Source organism: Onthophagus taurus, chromosome 1 (assembly GCF_036711975.1).
Source record: "Onthophagus taurus isolate NC chromosome 1, IU_Otau_3.0, whole genome shotgun sequence".
In the NCBI taxonomy this organism is placed as follows: domain Eukaryota; kingdom Metazoa; phylum Arthropoda; class Insecta; order Coleoptera; family Scarabaeidae; genus Onthophagus; species Onthophagus taurus.
Window position 1 is genome coordinate 43,845,546 of NC_091966.1, and position 22,506 is coordinate 43,868,051.

At 33.4% G+C, this 22,506-nt stretch overlaps 1 protein-coding gene across 7 annotated transcripts in view; it reads right to left on the reverse strand.

Annotated features, from left to right (window-relative positions):
- LOC111420659 (protein phosphatase 1 regulatory subunit spinophilin) overlaps window positions 1–13,410 on the reverse strand; it is a 98,111-nt gene extending 84,701 nt beyond the window's left edge. For all 7 annotated transcript variants that reach the window (XM_071201417.1, XM_071201419.1, XM_071201418.1 and 4 more), the window contains exon 1: window positions 13,057–13,410. The gene's annotated coding sequence lies outside the window, so the exon portion shown is untranslated. The remainder of the gene's footprint in view (window positions 1–13,056) is intronic.
- Between the last annotated feature and the right edge of the window lie 9,096 nt (window positions 13,411–22,506).

Sequence of the window (22,506 nt, forward strand, 5' to 3'; positions counted from 1 at the left end):
CATCGCATTTTAACAGATACATAAAAAGTTGTAATCATCATTTCTAGGCGGATGACACCCAGTTATATATCTCTTTTCTGCCATCGGATGTCGATGATAGGCGTCACTGCCTTTGTCTGAAAGCTGCTAAAACAGAGCTGATTTTATTTGGGCCAAGAAAGGTGATAAGTGACAGTTCTGTTCGGGATCGGGTCAAGATAGTTGTCAACAATCAAGTATTGCCACTGAAGGATTGTGTGAAAAACTTGGGTGTCTTGTTGGACGAAAATTTAAACTTTAATAAACACATCAATAAGTGCACTGCTTCCGCGTATGCTGCTCTTAAGCTGATTTATGGCGGTTGGTCGTTCCTCAATCGTAGAACAAGGGTGCTTTTGTGCGAGGCCTTGGTGTTAGCGCATTTTAATTATTGTGATACATTGTATGATCCGTGTATTTCGTATAGTAATACGAAAAAAATTCAGAAAATTCAAAATTCTTGCTTGCGCTTGATATTTGGGTTACGGGGACGTCAGCATGTTTCGCACAAATTAAAGGATTTGAGTTGGCTCAACATGAAAAACAGGCGCATACTTCATTCGGCGGTTTTGTTCTTTAATATAATTACTTTGAAGAAACCTCCATACTTGTTCAATAAAATAAAATTTCGTACCGATGTTCATATCTTGAATATTCGATTCAAGGACACTCTTACCCCGCGGATACATCATCACCAGCTATTTCAGAAATGCTTTTCATACCAAATAACACATATTCTTAATGATTTGCCATCAACTATAAAATGTTGCACTTCTTCAAGGTTGTTTCGTCACCGAGTGAAGGGCCGCTTGTCTCAAATTCAGAATGCATTGTAGGGTGACACGGATCGGGCAGTTTACGCTTAGTAATTAATTATGATTTCACCATCGGGTCCTTTTCTTTTCGTTTTTCTTTTCTTTTTCTCTCTTGTATATTTAGAATTAGTTTTATTAGGTTTGAGTGGAAGAGCAGGTGCTGTTACGGCTGCACCTGAACTCCGCCTAATTTGTGCTTGCTTAATTTATAATAATTTTATGTATATATACTATGCATAAATATATTATTATTATTATATATTTATGGTTAACAACAAGCATCGCATCATTTTGTTGTTGTCGAATTGCTCACAGAAAGATGCGGATTACATTCGCAAACTAAATTTTTTTACCATTATGCATTTTTAAAATCGGGGTGCGGATTAGATTCGAGTGCGGATAAGATTCGAGAAAATACGGTAAATTCTTTTTTAGAGAATATCTGCTCTCGTTTGCAGAAAAGAAAACAGTTAAGATTAGATAAGCAATAACAAATCGATTTCTTAGAACACATACCAGTCTGTATTATTTAATACAAGTAATAAAGTAAGAATGACATAAGCGTTTTGTTTGATTAAAACAAATAAGGATACAAGAGAGATCAAGAAACAGGTTTATTACGGTCCTGTAAATGATGATCACATGTGGCAGGTAGAGAAGCGCGCGAGGTCATTTACTTTTCCTCCGCATGTCGATCAAGAGAACTGAACCAGAGACCAGAAGTGACCGTTGTTTCGAAAATGGTTTTAACGGACGGATAACTTGATAAATCACAGATTAACTACCGCAATAATACGAATGTTTTGCGTTAAACATAACTGGAAAAAAAAAATATTATTCGAATTGAAATAACATTTTAGTACCACCGTGCGATATCACCAACTCAAAATAAATTCCAATCAATCGATAATCATTTTAGGTATTTATATCATCACCTTATAATATAAATAACTAAATAAACATTTATTAAGAAATTATATTTCGCTTCAATTGTAATGGAATCTATCTTGGAATTACAAAATAATAAGCACAAAATCTTTGCAATTAAGTCTAATTGCTTGCTTGCGGTTACCGTAATTTTTAACGCCGCGTAGAGCCAAAAGATATTTATAAGTTAAATGATTAAACAGGAATTTAATTTTGTCCGTAGACCTTGCACCTTATTTCAAAAATTATTAAAACTACGCAAAACATTTAAATTTATTAACATGAAATTGGACTTAATCAAAATGGTTAAAACAAAAGCAAATATTATTACAGTAATTCTACATTTATGGCTTTTAAATATTGTTTACTTACCTTCGATTGTATTTAATTACTGATTACATTGAAAAATAACCTTAAATTCCAAGAAACACATAGATAAGTAGAAAATAATGATACATTTTATTTACTTAAAAATTAAATTAAAATTTACTTAATAATTTGTTACATCTCAAATAACAAACTTCGTTTTAAATATTCATTATCTTGATTTATGTTTACATAGACGGTAATTCTTGCTTAGTAAGCATCACGTCAATTTAATCGAACGCACGATTAAGTTTGAAAGCTTATCAAAACTAAGACTGGAATTAGATTAGTCTCTTATTAAGTTAATAAAACGCTTAAATAATCAGTGTGGTTCAATTCCTCGTGTACAATTCATCTCCAGCATCGGCGATTGCAGTCGAAGAACGTATGATTTGTCATGATCAGTGTTGTTAACCCTTTGTGTCCCGACGGTACTTTAAAGTACCAGTAGTTTTAAACACTAATTTTAAACTGTAGTTATCTATTCGGCACATTTAGAGCAGTCGGTACTTTCTACTATATTATTATACATCATTTTAAAGAAAAAGCTTTGAGCTTTAATTTAAAATAAGTTTCATTCCTTAATTTCAATAAATACGGCTTCCAGGAATTTTTAAATTAGCATCTTTTTTGACACTTTTAGGTTATTCGAAAATGTAAGTTTTGTTTCAACATTTTTTTTCCCTACATTTTTGCAATCCAACCCAACAATTATAATACATCATTTTAAAGAGAAAGCTTTGAGCTTTAATTTAAAATAAGTTTCATTCCTTAATTTCAATAAAAATAGCTTCTAGGAATTTTTAAATTAGCATCTTTTTTGACACTTTTAGGTTATAAGAAATTGTAAGTTTTGTTTCAACATGTTTTTTGTCAATATTTTTCTAATCCAACACAACAATTATTATAAATCATTTTAAAGAGAAAGCTTTAAACTTTAATTTAAAATAAGTTTCATTCCTTAATTTCAATAAATACGGCTTTCAGGAATTTTTAAATTAGCATCTTTTTTGACACTTTTAGGTTATTCGAAAATGTAAGTTTTGTTTCAAAATTTTTTTTCTCTATATTTTTCCAATCCAACCCAACAATTATTATACATCATTTTAAAGAGAAAGCTTTGAGCTTTAATTTAAAATAAGTTTCATTCCTTAATTTCAATAAAAATAGCTTCTAGGAATTTTTAAATTAGCATCTTTTTTGACACTTTTAGGTTATAAGAAATTGTAAGTTTTGTTTCAACATGTTTTTTGTCAATATTTTTCTAATCCAACACAACAATTATTATACATCATTTTAAAGAGAAAGCTTTAAACTTTAATTTAAAATAAGTTTCATTCCTTAATTTCAATAAATACGGCTTTCAGGAATTTTTAAATTAGCATCTTTTTTGACACTTTTAGGTTATTCGAAAATGTAAGTTTTGTTTCAAAATTTTTTTTCTCTATATTTTTCCAATCCAACCCAACAATTATTATACGTCATTTTAAAAAGAAAGCTTTGAGCTTTAATTTAAAATAAGTTTCATTCCTTAATTTCAATAAAAATAGCTTCTAGGAATTTTTAAATTAGCATCTTTTTTGACACTTTTAGGTTATAAGAAATTGTAAGTTTTGTTTCAACATGTTTTTTGTCAATATTTTTCTAATCCAACACAACAATTATTATACATCATTTTAAAGAGAAAGCTTTAAACTTTAATTTAAAATAAGTTTCATTCCTTAATTTCAATAAATACGGCTTTCAGGAATTTTTAAATTAGCATCTTTTTTGACACTTTTAGGTTATTCGAAAATGTAAGTTTTGTTTCAAAATTTTTTTTCTCTATATTTTTCCAATCCAACCCAACAATTATTATACATCATTTTAAAGAGAAAGCTTTGAGCTTTAATTTAGAATAAGTTTCATTCCTTAATTTCAATAAATGCGGCTTCCAGGAATTTTTAAATTAGCTTCTTTTTTGACACTTTTAGGTTATACGAAAATGTTAGTTTTAACTCAATACTCTTTTTCTCAATATTTTTCTAATTCAACCCATCGATTATTATACATCGATTTAAACAGAAAGCTTTAAGCTTCAATTTAAAATAAGTTTTATTTCTTAATTTCAATAAACACGGTTTCCAGGAATTTTTGAATTGAATTAAAATTTTATTCCAAAGGCCTTTACTGATTGTGAGTGTATTTTGATAGCGTTTTAATTCTGTCTGATTCTGTCACAAAGTTTCAAAATGTTTGACTTCTTGGGACACAAAGGGTTAAATACCCGGCTATTTATTTTCAAGGGTAAATTTCCTGGATATACACCCGGGGGTATTTACCCATTTAAATTGAGTTGTTGGCAGTTTTGCAAGCACTTCAAGAGTCGATTATCGATACACCAAACTTGTTTATAACATCTACAAGAATGCTACAATGACAGTAAAATTGCATAAAAGTACTGAAGAGAGTAGAAATAGTAAAGTACTGATTGTGAGTAAAATAAAGCGATACAATGTTGAACCCAAATTGTTCATCACAGTCCTGGAGAATGTATTTAAACAACTGGATTTAATCCAAAAAAGCATCAACATTGATGGCAAACACCTAAGTAATTTACGCTACGTGGACGACATAGTTCTTATTTTGGATAGCCTTGGAGAGATGAAACTAATGGTAAACGACTTAAAGGAGGTGTGTGCAAAAGTCGGGCTAAATATTAACGCAAAGAAATCAAAATTTATGACAAATCTTGTTCCCAAGTCTACCATCAACATTGGGGATAATGAGATTGAGAGGGTTGACAGATGTGTATCTTTGCCATGAGGTTCGTGTATCGAGAGATAATCAAACAAGCGAACTGAACAGCCTACAGGAAACTTAGAGACATCTTCAAGAGCGATATATTTGAAAAGAAAGGCTTTCAATCAATGCGTGTTTCCGCTTATGACATAAGGCTCCGAAACATTAACATTAACAGTAGCCACTGCCAGGAGGCTCAAAGTAACGCAAAGACCGAAATGAAGACCTATGAAGAAGAACTGGCGCAAATGATGTGGTCAACATTGTGGCAAAGCTCAACAATTGGATTCAGACAGCACAGAATAGAATAGAATCGTATGGCACAGAATAGGGGAAGCCTATATCCAACAATGGCTTGATGATAATAATCATAATAACTTGATCTAATCTAAATTACGACGGATTCGTCTGATGATAATATGTCTTGGATCGTTGACAATTCCTCGTCTTCAACGTCCATTTCATCATCTTCCTCTTCATTTTTTCGGAATCTGATATATTTTTACTTGTATCACTTTTATACGTACCGTTTGGGTATTTACCCTGGGCCATTTTCTAAATACCTACCCGTCAGGTATTTACCCAGCGCCCATCACTGGTCATGATTAACCCGAGGTCGCTTGCGGCCGAAGCAGAAAGATTACAACCGAGATCGATGTGTCCGAGACACTACAATCATTGATAGTGGATGTAAATTATAGCCGAGATCGCTTGCGACCGAGGTACTGCAATCGTTGATGATGAAGAAAGATCATTAATAGTGGAAATAAATTTTAGTCGAAGTCGCCTTGCGTCCGAGGCGCTACAATGATTGATAATGGATTTAAAATATAACCGAGGTCGTTTATGAACGAGGCGCTAGAATCGCCGGCGACGGTGACATTGACAGTGGTAGTAAATTATAGCTGAAGTCGTTTAGTTAGTGATGCACCACACTAGTTGACGATGAAAGAAGAATACAACCAAGGTTGATGCAGCCGAGGCACTACAATCCGTCAATAATTGTACTTAACGTTAAGAATTTTTGATTATGATTAATTCCCGAGGTCGCTTGCGGCCTCGACACTGGAATTAATACTTTATCGACACAAAATAAATTAACACTATATAAACTCAAACTAGTTATTAAGGGTGATTCTCAACCTATACGCATAAACTTGGGTATTTATTCCTGATGACAAATAACGAATGATAGACGAAAAAGTTGAAATTGTAGCAAAAGCTTTTTAGTTTCCTAGATATCCATGAAATTTACTTTCAAATCAAGAATACATATAAGATTTTCAAATGACATGAAAGCAAGTGTGTTAATATTGTATATACAGGGTGTCTCACGTAACTGGTTCGTTAGAACTTTTTTAGGTTCCACTATTCATAGAGGTTTGAAATTTTGGTAGCATGGGTTGTTCATTCTAAACTTTCGATCTAAAATATTTTCAAGATGGCCACCCCTTCCGGTCTACCGGAAGTAGACCACAACTTCGTTATTTTAAATGGAATGCTATAGTTTTTATTACACCTTTCAATTATACGTAAAAAAATATGTTGACTTTGATAAAAGTTGTTGGTACCTAGCGTTTTTTGTTTTCGAGTTATTTTGATTTTAAGTGTTTTTTGACAAATTTCATCGTGGTCTTTAAAAGCCCCTATGTCAGCTAACGATTATTCAAAAAAACTCTGCATTGGCACGACTACTCTACAGATGCTGCCAAATAGATTGTCATTTGTTGTATCAGAGAATCTTATACAGGGTGGTCAAAAATTGAATTATCGTTTCTCAATATTCAATTGCGAGAAAGTCGAAAATTTTAAATGGAACACCCCATATTTCTTTACCCTATCAGAAAGGGAATTTAATTCTCTACAAATTATCTATAAACATTTCTAATACCTATTTATTGTAGTTTCCCTGATATTGGAAAATTAATCAAAATCAGACATAGAATCCGTTTGTGTTTTTGTTAGCAGGCTAAGACATTTTGACAGTTCATCGTTTAATTTATTTAAATTATTATTGGTATTATTTCTACAATTAACTATGGTTGAATAACCTTTAGCTTGCTCGCTTTTATTTACCAAAAATAACCAACAGCAAAAAGAATAAATGAAACAATGAAAAACAACAATTTAATAACAGAAATTAGAATGAATAACATATAAAAAAACAAAAACTTTAAATTATAAAAAAATTAAAACTGTTCGATATGCTCACCATTCACCATTAAACATTTTTCAACTCTTCTTTCGACTTCTACGGTTGTGGCCCGTAGAAGTTGGTCGCCATCAATAGTACGTAGTGCACGCATCACTCTATCATGGTGAATTGTACACTTGATTTTTTAAGTGACCCCCCACAAATAAAAATCCAAGGTGTTAAATCTGGAGATCGTGGAGGCCATTGCCATGAATATAAAACAAATTTAAAATATCGGCGTTGGAATAATTTGCCATGATATACAATGACTTTCACTCGTGATCAAAAGTAAGTAACAACAACAATAACACAAATATGGACCAAAAACTGTCAAAATTCCATTGCCTTCTAATAAAAAAATCAAACGTTTTTCCGCATTCCGTGCATGCTTTGATTAATGTCTCAATATCAGGGAAACTACAATAAATGGGTATAGGAATGTTTATAGATAATTTGTAGAGAATTAAATTCCCTTTCTGATAGGGTAAAAAAATACGGGGTGTTCCATTTAAAATTTTCGACTTTCTAGCCATTGAATATGGAGAAACGGTAATTAAATTTTTGACCACCCTGTATAAGATACTCTGATACAAGAAATGACAATCTATTTGGCAACATCTGAAGAGTAATCGTGAAAATTTAGAGGTTTTTTTTAATGAACGGTAACTGAGATATAGGCTTTTAAAGAGCATGGTGAAATTTGCCAAAAAAAGCTTAAAATCAAAATAACTCGAAAACAAAAAATGGTAGGTACCAACAACTTTTATCAAAGTCAACATATTCTTTTATGTATAATTGAAAGGTGTAATAAAAACTATAGCATTCCATTTAAAATAACGAAGTTGTGGTCTACTTCCGGTAGACCGGAACTGGTGGCCATCTTGAAAATATTTCAGATTGAAAGTTTAGAATGAACAACACATACTACCAAAATTTCAAACCTCTATGAATAGTGGAACCTAAAAAAGTTCTAACGAACCAGTTACGTGAGACACCCTGTATAATATTGTATAAGCCTGTGTTAATCATTGTATGCCATCCTCAGTATCAGTCAAGAGGACAGCATCATCTGCATAGCACTCAATCTTGATTTTGTAATCATACATAGCGTAACCATAGTTTACATACTTCGTAATGTTTGCCCTGTTCTAATTCTTTTAACCTTACTTTGTCAAATGTTTTCGTTAGATCAACGAAATAGAGGAAGGCTACCTGAAGCTTTTTCGCCGGAGTTCTATCCGCTTCTTTTTGATGTTGTCAACATTTTCCACAACATTGTGTGATCCGTACATGTCACTCTTCATCTCGTTATTAAAATTCGCCATGCATCATTTGTGTAGGCAACTTTTGCAATTAGAAGAACGTGAGCAAACGACACACTCAAATGTATGTAAACATTTTTTTGCAGAAGATGAAATAACTACGGTGGTCTCAGTTCTAAACAGATGAGATAGTTTGGTGTTGCTGTGTAAGATGATTTCAATATTAATATCTAGGCTTCTATAAGCAGTATCTGTTTTCTGCAATTAGTTTTTAGTATTCTAAAACCAGTGTTTAGTTATCAATATGTGATATCTGTCTTCTGCTAACAATATTTAATCTTCTGCAAGCAGTTTCTATACCATCTCAAGCAATAATTAGGCTTTTGTAGGCAGTATCTGTCTTCTGTAATCAGTTTTTAGTCTTTTGCAAACACTGTTTAGTTTTCTATATGGTGTATCTGTGTTTATCCAACAGCATTTAGCCTTTTGCAAACAGTTTTTAGACTATATCAAGCAGTATATAGGCAGTATCTATCTTCTGCAACCAGTGTTTAGTTTTCCATACACTGTAGGCTGTTTTCTGCCAACAATATTTAATCTTCTGGAAGCAGTTTCTAGACTACTTCAAGTAGTATATAGCCTTTTATAAGTAGTATCCAACCTTTTTTCTTCTAGTGTTATACTAGCACTTTTACTATGTAGAACTATTATTATTATTATTACTATGTACAACTAAGACTATACCTAGAAGTAGAATCATTTGGGTTTAGCCGCCTCGCTCTAAAGACGGCTAAACCCGAATGATTTTGGTTATAGGTATAGTATTAGTTCTAGTTTTACACTTGCACTGTCACTAGAACTAACATTAGACCTAGAACTAGTCGTGCGTATATACAGGGTGATTCAAAAAACCGCTGACAAACTTCTATTGTAGATAGTACAAGAAAAATTAAGATGAAAAGTCTTAATATGCATGGGGTCGCAAATGTCTCCTTAGCGAGATATAGCGGGTCAGTTTCTTTAAAATTAAACATTATCTGCAATAAAAAGCCCTTTTTTAAAAATAGTTTCAACTTCTCTGCTAATTTTGTCAAACGGGCAGTATTTTCGTGTAAAGTGATCAATTATCTATCAATTGGTCTCTTACAAAACTTTGATGTTTGCCCTGTTCTAATTCTTTTATCCTTACTTTGTCAAATGTTTTAGTTAAATCAACGAAACAGAGGAAGGCTACCTGAAGCTTTTTCGCCGGAGTTTTATCCGCTTCTTTTTGATTTTGTCAACATTTTCCTCAACATTGTGTGATCCGTACATGTCATTTCTTCATCTCGTTATTAAAATTCGCCATGCATCATTTGTGTAGGTAACTCTTGCAATTAGAAGGTGAGCAAACGACACACTCAAATGTATATAAACATTTTTTTGCAGAAGTTGCTGTGTAAGATGATTTCAATATTAAGTTCGGTGACGTATACTATGCTTTTTAAGTGACCCCAAAAATAAAAATCAAGAGGATTGAGGTCGGGCGATCGAGATGGCCAATCCAATGGACTACCTTAACCTGTACATCTTTCGCGAAGCACCTTTTTAAAAATGTTTTACTACAATTTTGTTCACCTATTACCCATTATTTGTCTCGAGGAATAAATCCCCAAGTTTATGCATATAGGTTGAAAATCACCTTGTATACTGGAGCACTTCGGTCATAAACTAACTCAGTGAATTATCGAAGTACTGGAATTAATACTTTATCAACCCAAAACTGATCAATATAAATATATCAATTAATATAACAGCTCGACTATACAAAGGCGATGTTTAAGGTTGAGGATGATTGGTTTTTGAATGTTTCTGGTTCTAGATTTAGTGTTAATTAGTGTTAAACCTAGAACTTGGTTATTAATAAAGTATCGGGTTAATATATACAGGGTGTCTCAGCGAGACCGGTCATTAGACGTTAAAAAAAATTTGAGAATTCAGACATAAGTATTATTAATTACGATCTCTTCTACTAAAATATTTTCAGATTTCTTACACTTCCGATTATACCGGAAGTTGCCACCTACTTTATTTTTTTAAATGGAACACCCTGTATATTTTTACATATTTGGATTTGTCTGTTTTCAAGGTTTATAAATTACTTTCCTTTTTGCAATTTGATTCGGCCATTTTCGAGTTATTCGAATTTTTCTAGAAAAATCTGCTCCAACAAACATTTGATCAAAAAATCAGAGAACACTCGATTTTTGGGATATCAATTTAGGATTCAAAACATGCTTAAGCAACATGATGGAGTATGTATTGGTGTCGAGAACGGCTGTCTAGAACGTTTGGTCACTTTACTATGGCACGTTAACTTTTCGAAATTTGGAAGTACCGTAACTTCATTTTTTTAAATGGCACCCCCCATATTTTATTACTTAGTCGTCTTCGGTGTCTCATTCTACATCTTTTATATCCCATATGTCCCATACCTAACATTGATAGTTTGGGAGATAATTAGGATTTTTTGAAAAATGCACACATCATATGGATATTTAGCGTAGTGTGCCATGAAAAACAAGCCTACTCAATGAGTTCTTGTCAAAGATTCACTTGTTTACGTCACTTGATGCATGTGAGCTAATAATTATCTGTTAGGTTCCTTAATATTAGTACTGAAAAGAGTTAAAATCGATAACAATAACGAAAGTAATATTTACACAAATCAAGAAATTCTTAATTTATTTTTTATGCATGAAAAGCGCGACAAAGTTCGTAGTATGATTCCCAAATCTTCTTTGGCAGCTCGAATTGAGGTGTTGGGACTGGGCTCGAAATAAGCCAAGGTATTCACCTCTTCCGTTGCATTATCTACTACATTTTTTGGTCAGTTTAACACGTGATTAATTCGTCCAAAATGCAAAAAATTTGCTTCTATTCTTCTAAATTTACCTTTTGTCATCGGAGATAAATGTGGATAATTTTCATTAAACATTCTGCAAGTTCTACTAAGAACTTTGTCGCACTTTTCGTGCACAAAAAATAAATTATGGATTTCTTCATTTGCATAAACATTATTTACGTTATTAATATCCATTTTAACTGGTTTTAGACTCAAAAGCATCAAACAACGTAAATCAGACTTTGACGTTTATCAATAAGTCATTAAACATTTGTTTTCCATGGCACACTAGGTTAATATCGATATGATATGTGAGCATTTTTCAAAAAACCCTAATTATTTCTCAAACTATTAATGTTAGGCATAGGACATATGGAGTATAAAAGATGTAAAATGAGATGCCGAAGACGACTAAGTAATAAAATATGGGAGCTGCCATTTAAAAAAATGAAGTTATGGTGCTTCCAAATTTCGAAAAGTTAACGTGTCATAGTAAAGTGACCAAACGATCTAGACAGCCGTTCTCGGCACCAAAACATACTCCATCATGTTGTTTAAGCATGTTCTGAATCCTAAATAGATATCTCAAAAATTGAGTGTTCTATGATTTTTTGAACAAATGTCCGTTGGAGCAGATTTTTCTAGAAAGATTCGAATAACTCGAGAAGTGCTGGTTCAAATTGCAAAAAGTAAAGTTATTTATAAACCTTCGAAACAGACAAATCCAAATATGTAAAAATATGCAGGGTGTTCCATTTAAAAAAATAAAGTAGGTGGCGACTTCCGGTATAACCGGAAGTGCTAGAAATCTGAAAATATTTTAGATGAATTCAAATAGATGATTCTCAAATTTTTTGTTTGGCCAGAACCCTAAAAACGTCTAATGACCGGTCTCGCTGAGACACCCTGTATAAGTATTCGAGGTTCGAGAAACAGCCGAATGATTCTAGTTGTAGGTATAGTGTTAGTTCTACTATTAGTTCAATAAAAATATGCAACAATCTAGTGTTGCATAACAATTAAAACTAGCACTAACACTAGAACTAGAAAGTTTTGGGTTTAACAGTGCGTCTTCAGACGGTACTTCAAGTTTTATGTGTCCGTGGTTACATGTTATGAACTCATTCAAGTTAATCGAGGTTTAACATAACGTTAATCGAGAATTATCGCATTCTCATTGAGTAAGGAATTATTTTAGCATTCGGGTAAATTAACTTCTGGCTAATTTAGCTTCATAAAACTAAGGTTATTTCTACAATTTGGATTTATAAAAAATTACGAAGTTAACATCATGTTAAACTTTGACACGACATCGACAGTTTAATATTTACTTTTTTGTTTTACCGATTTCACCTTGTATTATAAGGGATAGGACATCTTCAGAATACACCTTGATATTAAATTATTAATTAATTATAATAAGTTTTTTTAGAATCACTTATTCAAACGTTGTTTACATCCGAAGATGTTTACAACTCACCCCAAAGGCCCAAAGTAGTAAACACGTCAATAAGGAAACAATTATTATTTCAAGTCCTTTAATTGCGAAACTGTACCAACTGACCTCGACATTGACAGTTAAGGATGTTACCCCCTACGCCCTACCGGGTATAATCGCCACAAAATACAACACGATTTCCTAAAATTCCCGCTCTCATTTAACCTTAAATTAATCTCTACCTCGTACTTTTCTAGCATTAAGTATCAAATAACGCAATCAGAGCAATAAACCCAAGGTTTCCGTTTCCATTTTAAAACCCGCCCCGGGAGACTCAATAATAAGAAAAAAAATTCAAAAAAAAATCTCACCGTTTCAAGAAAAAGTCTAGTAATTCATGTTATTTTCTTTCTTCGCCAACATCATCGAGTACTCCTAGTTGAGGTGTTATTTTGGGGTGGTGGTGTTACGCGGACATCGTCATCTTCAGCGCCTTCACATCTAATAATACTAAGAAACATCGTATTTAATAGAGGTCAAATTGTTTTTATTGGATCCCGAAATCAAGATATCCGATTAATGAAGACATTTTTTTTCTTTTTTTTTGCGAGTAGGTTAGAACTTCACTGTAGTTACAAACATATACACACACTCACACACAATAACCCGACCGAGAGCAACAACCCGGAAAAGGTCTTGGATGCCGGCCTGAGTCTACCGCGACTGCCATCAAGCAGCGCAGAAGCATAACGGAAGCTAGGTGAAGAGTAGGGAGGGAAAATTTTTCAATCAAATTAACGACATCTAACGGGCGATAGGAAAAGTTTTAAACGTCCCGATAACTTTTTGAACCAAAAAGATTTTATTGACTCATATTTATAATTATTATAGATTAGTTACCATAAATGTACAAATTCCAATTATCAAAAGTAATATTTTTAATTTTTAAGGTTATCTTTTCAATTTGACAATTTTAATTTTGACGTTTCAAGTTATTTCAAAAATAAACCTAACCTAAAAGAAATAATCGATATAAACAAATTCGACAAATTCTTTAACACTAGACCTTGAATCACCCAAATGATTCTAGTTCTAGGTCTAGTATTAGTTCTAGTTTTACACCTAGCACTGTAATCATGTAGAACTAAAAAAGTTTGGCACTAGAACTAACTTGCATAAACTTGTAGGAATTCTTGCATGTCAAGATGATCGTGTATCATCAACATGAATTGATTGAAAAGCTGTGAAAAGTAATGAAGAGAATGGAAGTCCTATACATTAAGTAGTTGTAAACACTGCTAGCGAAAATAGTGATTATTCTCTTTCAAGTATTGTTTGATTATTTTCAAAAATACCTACTTTCCTGTAGCAGTATTTAACCTGACCTAACCCATTTCAAGCAGAATTTAACATTTTCTATTCAGCACCGCCTTGTTCCAATAATATTTAATTTTCTGCAAGCAGTATTTAGACTACTTCATGCAGTATTTAGCCTTCTATAGGCAATATCCACCTTTTGCCAACAATAATTAACCTTCTGTAAGCAGTTTCTACACTATTTCAAACAATATCTAGGCTGCTATAAGCAGTATCGGTTTTCTGCAATTAATTTTTAGTATTCTAAAACCAGTGTTTAGTTATCCATATGTGGTATCTGTCTTCTGCCAACAATATTTAACTTTTTTTCTTGCAAGCAATTTTTAGACTATTTCAAGCAGCACATAGCCTTCTATGGGCAGAATGTATCTTCTGCCAACAATATTTAATCTTCTGCAAGCAGTTTCTATACTATCTCAAGCAATAATTAGGCTTTTGTAGGCAGTATCTGTCTTCTGTAATCAGTTTTTAGTCTTTTGCAAACACTGTTTAGTTTTCTATATGCTGTATCTGTGTTTATCCAACAGTATTTAGTCTTTTGCAAACAGTTTTTAGACTATATCAAGCAGTATATAGCCTTCTATAGGCAGTATCTATCTTCTGCAACCAGTGTTTAGTTTTCCATATACATTAGGCTGTTTTCTGCCAACAATATTTAATCTCCTGCAAGCAGTTTCTAGACTACTTCAAGTAGTATATAGCCTTTTATAGGTGGTTTATAGGTAGTATCTAACTTTTTTTCTTCTAGTGTTATACCAGCACTTTTACTATGTAGAACTATTATTATTATTATTACTATGTAGAACTAAGACTATACCTAGAATTAGAATCATTTGGGTTTAGTCGCACGCCTCTTAAGACGGCTAAATCCAAATGTTTCTAGTTCTAGGTCTAGAATTAGTTCTGGTTTTACACTAGCACTGTTACTATGTTGAACTAACACTATACCTAGAACTAGAATCATTTGGGTTTAGAATCCTTACACTTGCACTGTCACTAGAACTAACATTAGACCTAGAACTAGCCGTGCGTATATACAGGTTGATTCAAAAAAACCGCTGACAGACTTCTAGGGCTTGTACTTACTTCTGCGCTGCTTGACGAGGCACAGAATAACTTATTTATGGTACTATTCATTATATTATTATTATGTTATTCTGTGGTCGCGGTAAACTTAGGTCGGCCAAGACGTTTTCCGAGTTGTCGCTCTCGGTCGGGTTATTATACAGGGTGATTCAAAAAACCGCTGACAGACTTCTAGGGCAGGCAATACATCAAAAATTAAGATGAAAAGTCTTAACGAGATATAGCGAGTCAGTTTCTTTAAAATTAAACATTATGTGCAATAAAAAGCGCTTTTTCAAGGACAGTAGAATCTAACAGGACTGCTACACCTACAGTGTTGGTTGCCCGCACTCTACGTCACACTATTTGCCACGCCTGGTAACTGTCTGTGTTTTTAGAGGTTATATGATAGACATTAATACGTCAAAAAAACATAAAACGTCAAAAATAATATGAAGACGTCTAGGATATAACCTTTAAAAATACACAGTAAACGCATAGACCATAACAACAGCTGGGCGTGGAAAATGATGTGACGTAGTTTGCGAGCAGGTTGTCACAACAATGGATGTAGCAGTCCTGTTAGATTCTACTGTCCTTGCCCTTTTTTAAAAATAGTTTCAACTTCACTGCTAATTTTGTCAAATGGGCAGTATTTTCGTGTAAAGTGATCAATTATCTATCAATTGGTCTCTTACAAAACTTTGATTAAAGCAACACTTTGATTAAATTAACAAATTTTCTACAAACGTGTTTTTCATAAAAACTATTGCTTTGATCAAAGTTATTTAAGAGACCAATTGATAGATAATTGATCACTTTACACGAGTAGAGAGCAATGGCGTAGACAGTATTTTTAAAAAAGTGCTTTTTATAGCAGATAATGTTTAATTTTAAAGAAACTTTGATCCGCTGTATCTCGCCAATGAGGCATTTGCGACCCCATGTATATTAAGACTTTCATCTTAATTTTTGATGTATTACCTGCCCTAGAAGTCTGTCAGCGGCTTTTTGAATCACCCTGTATAATAACCCGACCGAGAGCGACAACTCGGAAAAGGTCTTGGATGCCGGCGTAAGTTTACCGCGACCACAGAATAACATAATAATAATATAATAAATAGTACCATAATAGTATATCATTATATGCGAGTAGAATACTATACTTTGTCCACGACTATTGAAATTGATTCCATAAATTTATTTTTTAAATAAATTTTTGAATAAAGGTTAAACGTCAATGTGACACAAATTCAATGTTACTAACTGTAACCAACTTCACAACAATATGTCAAAATTAAATGTCAGTTTTATAAAACGTCGTTTTCTTTAGGAAAATTAATTAATTTATGCTTAAATCATACGAAAAAAGGAATTTGTTTAGGTTTTTTTAATGTCAAACATTTAGAAACTCCTCAAAAAAATGAATTAAATTGACGTTTTTGGAACTTTTAACGTTTCAAATAATTATTATTAGTCTGGTCAAGATGGCTACCCGTGAATAATGAAATAAGTTATTCTGTGCCGCGTCAAGTAGCGCAGAAGTATAGCGCAACGTCTGTATAAGGTTATCTAACTCCCTATGAACGCTGTTGTTATGAACGTATCCCCTCCGCAAAGGTCCATAGACAAAGGCCCTGTTGTGACGTCATTGGAAGAATTGTCATTTCTGTTTTCATTTATATACGTAAATCAACAGAAACTCTTTATTTCTTGAGTTTAATAACACTTGTTTAATTTTTAAATAATTATTAACATAATAGTTATTTATATTACAAGTGGGCTAGAAACATAATTACAGTACGAGTGTGGAGAATTGCACGACGAGGTCGTAGACCGAGTCGTGTAATCACATGAGTACTGTAGTTATGCTCTAGCCCACGTGTGATATACAGCATTTTATCTACGACTGCTAAAAATTACTAAAAAATCAATTTCTTTAAAAAAGTCTATTTTGGCATTTATAAAAATATTTTGAAATTATTGTTGACAATTTTGAATTAATTATAGTTTCAATAACATGTTTACTCATCTGGAATAAGTGTTTCGAAATGTCAAAACATAACAATTATTGTTTATAACAAATAGTAATGTTTCTCTTTAAATAAGTAGCACTTTTTCTTTTGTATTGTTGCTCGTTTCAATAAATTAAGTCTGTTCTGATTGGGCTAAAAATGCGTTACGTAATGAAACCAGTGCGGTAATGAACTTCATTACGTAACTCAAATCACCTCAAATGAGTGTGGTAATGATGATTTATCCAAGCAATCGTAGATAATAGTTATTCATATTACAAGTGGGCTAGAAACATAATTACTGTACGAGTATAGAGAATTCAATCACACGAGTACTGTAATTATACTCTAGCCCACGTGTGATATAAAACATTTTATCTACGACTGCTAAAAATTACTTAAAAATCCAATTTCTTTAAAAAGGTCTATTTTGATATTTATAAAAATATTTTGAAATGATTGTTGATAATTTTGAATTAATATCAGTTTCAATAACATGTTTCGAAATGTAAAAACATAATGTTTATAATAAATAGTATTGTTTCTCTTTAAATAGGTAGCACTTTTTCTTTTGTATTGTTGCTCGTTTCAATAAATTAAGTCTCTTCTGATTGGGTTAAAAATGCGTTACGTAATGAAACCAGTGCGGTAATGAACTTCATTATGTAACTCAAATCACCTCAAATGAGTGTGGTAATAATGATTTATCCAAGCAATCGTAGATAATAGTTATTTATATTACAAGTGGGCTAGAAACATAATTACTGTACGAGTATAGAGAATTTAATCACACGAGTACTGTAATTATGCTCTAGCCCACGTGTGATATAATAGTATATTATTCAACAAGCGTATAATGGCGGCTGTTACCCATGAAGATGAAGTTGCACGAGAGAGCGAAGCGAGCGAGTGTTGTAATCTGAGTGGGTAACATCCATTATACGCAAGTTGAATACAATACTTTATCTACAACTATTTAATTTCGAAAAAAAAAATCAACTTGATAGACATTTCAGACATAACCTCAATATAAGAAAGCTGTCATTTCTGTTAATATTTTATTTTTTGATTGGTAGGCCGTGTCAGAGCTGTGGAATAATGGCTTCATTATTCAACACTTTGTCAGTCATGAGTAATACGTGTCATTACCCGTCAAAAATCAAATGTATAATGAATAGATAATTCAATAGTTGTAGATAAAAATTATTATTAAACAAAAATTTTTTTTTCGAGTACTTATTTCAATAATAATTTATTAGATTTTCCAACTGACGTTTCATACCTAAACACTCGATAAAATTAATAGCGACAACGACCCCAATATTTGCATAAAACGAACTGACACAAACGTCCTCTCCAGTTATATTATTTAAAAACCAGGTCCGCATCGAATGTATGCACCAAGATAGAGAAAAGGGTTGCCGGTAAGGTGAAGGGTTTGGGAATTCGGGGGGGTCGAAGGGAAGGATTGAGGCTACATGTGTACTTTCCCGCAACATCTTTGCATTGTACCCGTGAAAATAATGCCTATTAATCACACGAGTACTGTAATTAATGTTTATAACAAATAGTATTGTTTCACTTTAAATAAGTGCCACTTTTTCTTTTGTATTGTTGCTCGTTTCAATAAATTAAGTCTGTTCTGATTAGGTTAAAAATGCGTTACGTAATGAAACCAGTGCGGTAATGAACTTCATTACGTAACTCAAATCACCTCAAATGAGTGCGGTAATGATGACTTATCCAAGCAGTCGTAGATAATAGTATATTAAAAAACAAGTTTCGTAAGACACGCTTGAAATGCACGAATTCAAGTTGAAAAACGAGTGGCGAAGCCACGAGTTTTTTAATGAATGAGTGCTTTAAGTCTTATGAAACGTGTTTTTTATGCTATTTTTTGTAATTCGCGTTTTTATACTTTTTTTTAACAAAAATAAAGTAAATTTTGGCAATGTAGGGAAATAGGTATGTAGCAGTTGGTAACACCGGAACACTTGAAAATAGAAACTTTGAATTGACAATTAGAAACTGTCAAAACACAAAATATATTCACCTGAGAAAATGTTTGATGCACACCTCCCAAAATAAGAGAAATTGCTCAGAGTCAATGTCCTCATCATTGTGGCCCTTGTATTCGATGCTTAGAACGTGTTTAAACATCCACAGACAAAAATTGTCACATTGACAACTAGAAAAATTAATGACCCAATGTCACCAACTTGAACTGGTTCCATAAAATGTTACTAAAATCTCATTACAGCATCGGATGCTGTAAAGAGTCTCATTACAGCACCCGTTTGGGTACTGTAATAGCTTTCATTACCATCGCGAATTACAAAAATATTATTATTATATTATATTAAATTTATATTATAAAGAGTGTCCCAACAAGAGCGCCGGATTTAAATTTGCCGCCATTTTATTAATACGAGTTGTACGGCGTTTTTTGTTTGACAGTTGTCACGTATAGACCGCGCGATTTATGAATATGGTGAACTATTCAAACGAACAACGTCTAACTATTGTAAAAACACATTACAAAAATGGTGAAAGTTTTGTGAAAACTGTTCGCCAATTACGTCAAGTTTTCGGTCACAATAATGCACCAAATGAATCAACAGTGAGGCGTTTAATTACAAAATTTGAGACCAAATTTATGCTGGTGGATTAGAAGATCAATGTTCGTCGTCGTCCTTGTCGGTCACTTGAAAACATAGCCACAATAAGGGAATCTGTGGTCGATAATCCAAGAACTTCCATACGGCATCGTGGTCAAGAATTAAACATTTCCAGAAGCACTATGCAACGCATTTTGGTAAAAGATCTGCATTTGCACGCGTACAAGGTTCAATTGGTGCAAGAAATCAAGCCAAGGTACCATGCGCAGCGCCGTGGATTTGCTGATTGGGTGTTGGAACATCATCAAATTAATGCGGACTTTTCGAAGAAAATCATTTTTTCAGAACTTAAACAAAACTGTCGAATTTGGGGTGCTGAAAATCCTCGTGTGGTACTCAGTCAACCAATACATCCACCGTGAGTAACTGTTTGGTGTGCATTTTGGACTGGCGGAGTGATTGGACCTTATTTCTTTGAAAATGCGGCTGGAAATGCGCAAACTGTTAATGGTGTGCGGTATCGCGCACCATTAATTCAATGATTCCATAATTCAACCACCTCAATTGATGTGGAGGACATGTTTTTCCAACAAGACGGTGCGACCTGCCACACAGCACGTGAAACAATGGCGTTACTGCAGACCAAGTTTCCGGGCCGTGTCATTTCTCGATTTGGCGATCAACATTGGCCGCCAAGATCGTGCGATCTAACACCCATGGACTTTTTTCTTTGGGGCTATGTAAAGGAAAAGGTGTATGCGAATAAGCCTGAAACAGTTGAAAATCTTAAAGAGGAAATACGGCGCGTTATTGCTGAAATACAGCCACATTTATGCGAAAACGTTATTGAAAATTTCAACAAAAGAATAACCCTGTGCCAGAGGTTTCGTGGTGGCCATTTGCCTGATGTTGTATTTCATATTTAATCGGAACTATTTTTCTTTATGTTGAAATCAAAATATTTGCTTAATTCAAAAAATAAATGTGTTTTACTTTAAAATTAAATCGGGCGCCCTTGTTGGGACACCTATATAATGTTATACAGGGTGTCCCACCTAAGTTGCCTCGGTTCATAGCCGAATTATGATTGAGTTTTTCAAAAAATGTTTCAAATAAAAGTTGAATCGAATCATATTGTACATATTTTAAAATTAGTTTCAGTAATGGCGGACTTCCGCTTCTACCGGAAATGGATATCAACTTTGTTATTTTAAATGGAACATCCTGTATATTATTGCATTTTTGGATTCCTCGTGAAATTTCAATGGTACTTTGTTAAGGATACCTTAGGTCTAACTGGTATCGTTTTTGAATTATATGACGATTGTCGAAAAAAATGACATTTGCAGCATCTTATAAATTTGGCAATATTGCCGAAACTGTGAAAGCTAGAAAGATTTGGTTTTCTGTTTTGGATTAACAATAAAAGAGCACACGTTTGCTAATAGAAAATTATGCATTTATATTACGGAGTTCTTAAGTAGGGATCTGTAATTTTCGAACTTTTTAATCATGGATAACTTAATTTTTTTAAATGGAACAATATACCAGTTTTTGCATAACTGGATGTAAAATTTAATTTCCTTTCAGTTTTATACAGTTATGGTGTCTATCTTCAACGGTTTTGGAGATATTCCCGATTTTTCAGTTTTTAACGATAGATACTTATTTCGCAGCGCCGGCCACCTTCCCCTCGTATTTTACCAGGTTTGGGACTGGCAGAAATATTACTGGCATGCTTAAAAAGTGGCCAACAAAACTCAACAAGACCACTGGAAACAAAACACAAATAAAAAAACACTATTGCATCAAATGTTCAAAATGTTGTCCGTTTTGTTCACTACATAATAGAAATCGTTTTTGTAAGGAGTTTTGCACATTTCTGAGAATTTCTGGTGTGATTTCTTGAAAAGCTCTTACAATGCGTTGACGCATATCGTCAGGAGTAGTTGGTGATGTCTCATAAACCTTGCTTTTAATGAAATCCCATAAAAAGAAATCGCAAGTGGTAAGATCTGGCGATCTCGGAGGCCATCTAACAGCGCCAGCGGTCCGGAAAGGACACATCCAAATACCGACGTACTTGGGCGGTATTATGCGGTGGAGCACCATCGTGTTGGAACCACATCCACTGACGAATAGCTAGTGGAATATTTTCCAACAGAACGCCCAAACTATTTTCTAAAAATTCTAAATAAATCCTACCCGTCAAACGTTGATTATGAAAGAAAGGGCCTATGATATGCGTTCCAATGACACCTGCCCAACGTTCACTGACCATCTGTACTGGCTATGCGTTGCAAGGAATCGATGGGGGTTTGTTGTATTATAATAATGACAATTGTGACGATTCACAAACCCATTTTTGTGAAAGGTAGCTTCATCTGAAAACATCACCTGCCCGAAAAAATTCGCATCAAGATTAGTTCTTTCAATTGCCCACTGACAGAATAACAGCCTGCTTTCGAAATCGCCTTCAGTAATTTCCTGGTGCAACTGGATTCGATACGGATGATAATTATGTTTTCTTAAAATCCTGTGTACCGAAGATTTACTGATGTTTGTCCTCCTACTTATTTCACGCACACTAGATTCTGCATTTTCTTGCACAGCTAACAATACGTGCAACTGGTTTTCATCCGTAAGTACGGAGTTATTACGGTTGCGCTTAGTACGTTTTACGGATCCAGTATTTGTAAATCTTTCCAGTTTCTTTCCAGATATTGTTGTGCGTAAAGTTTTGACG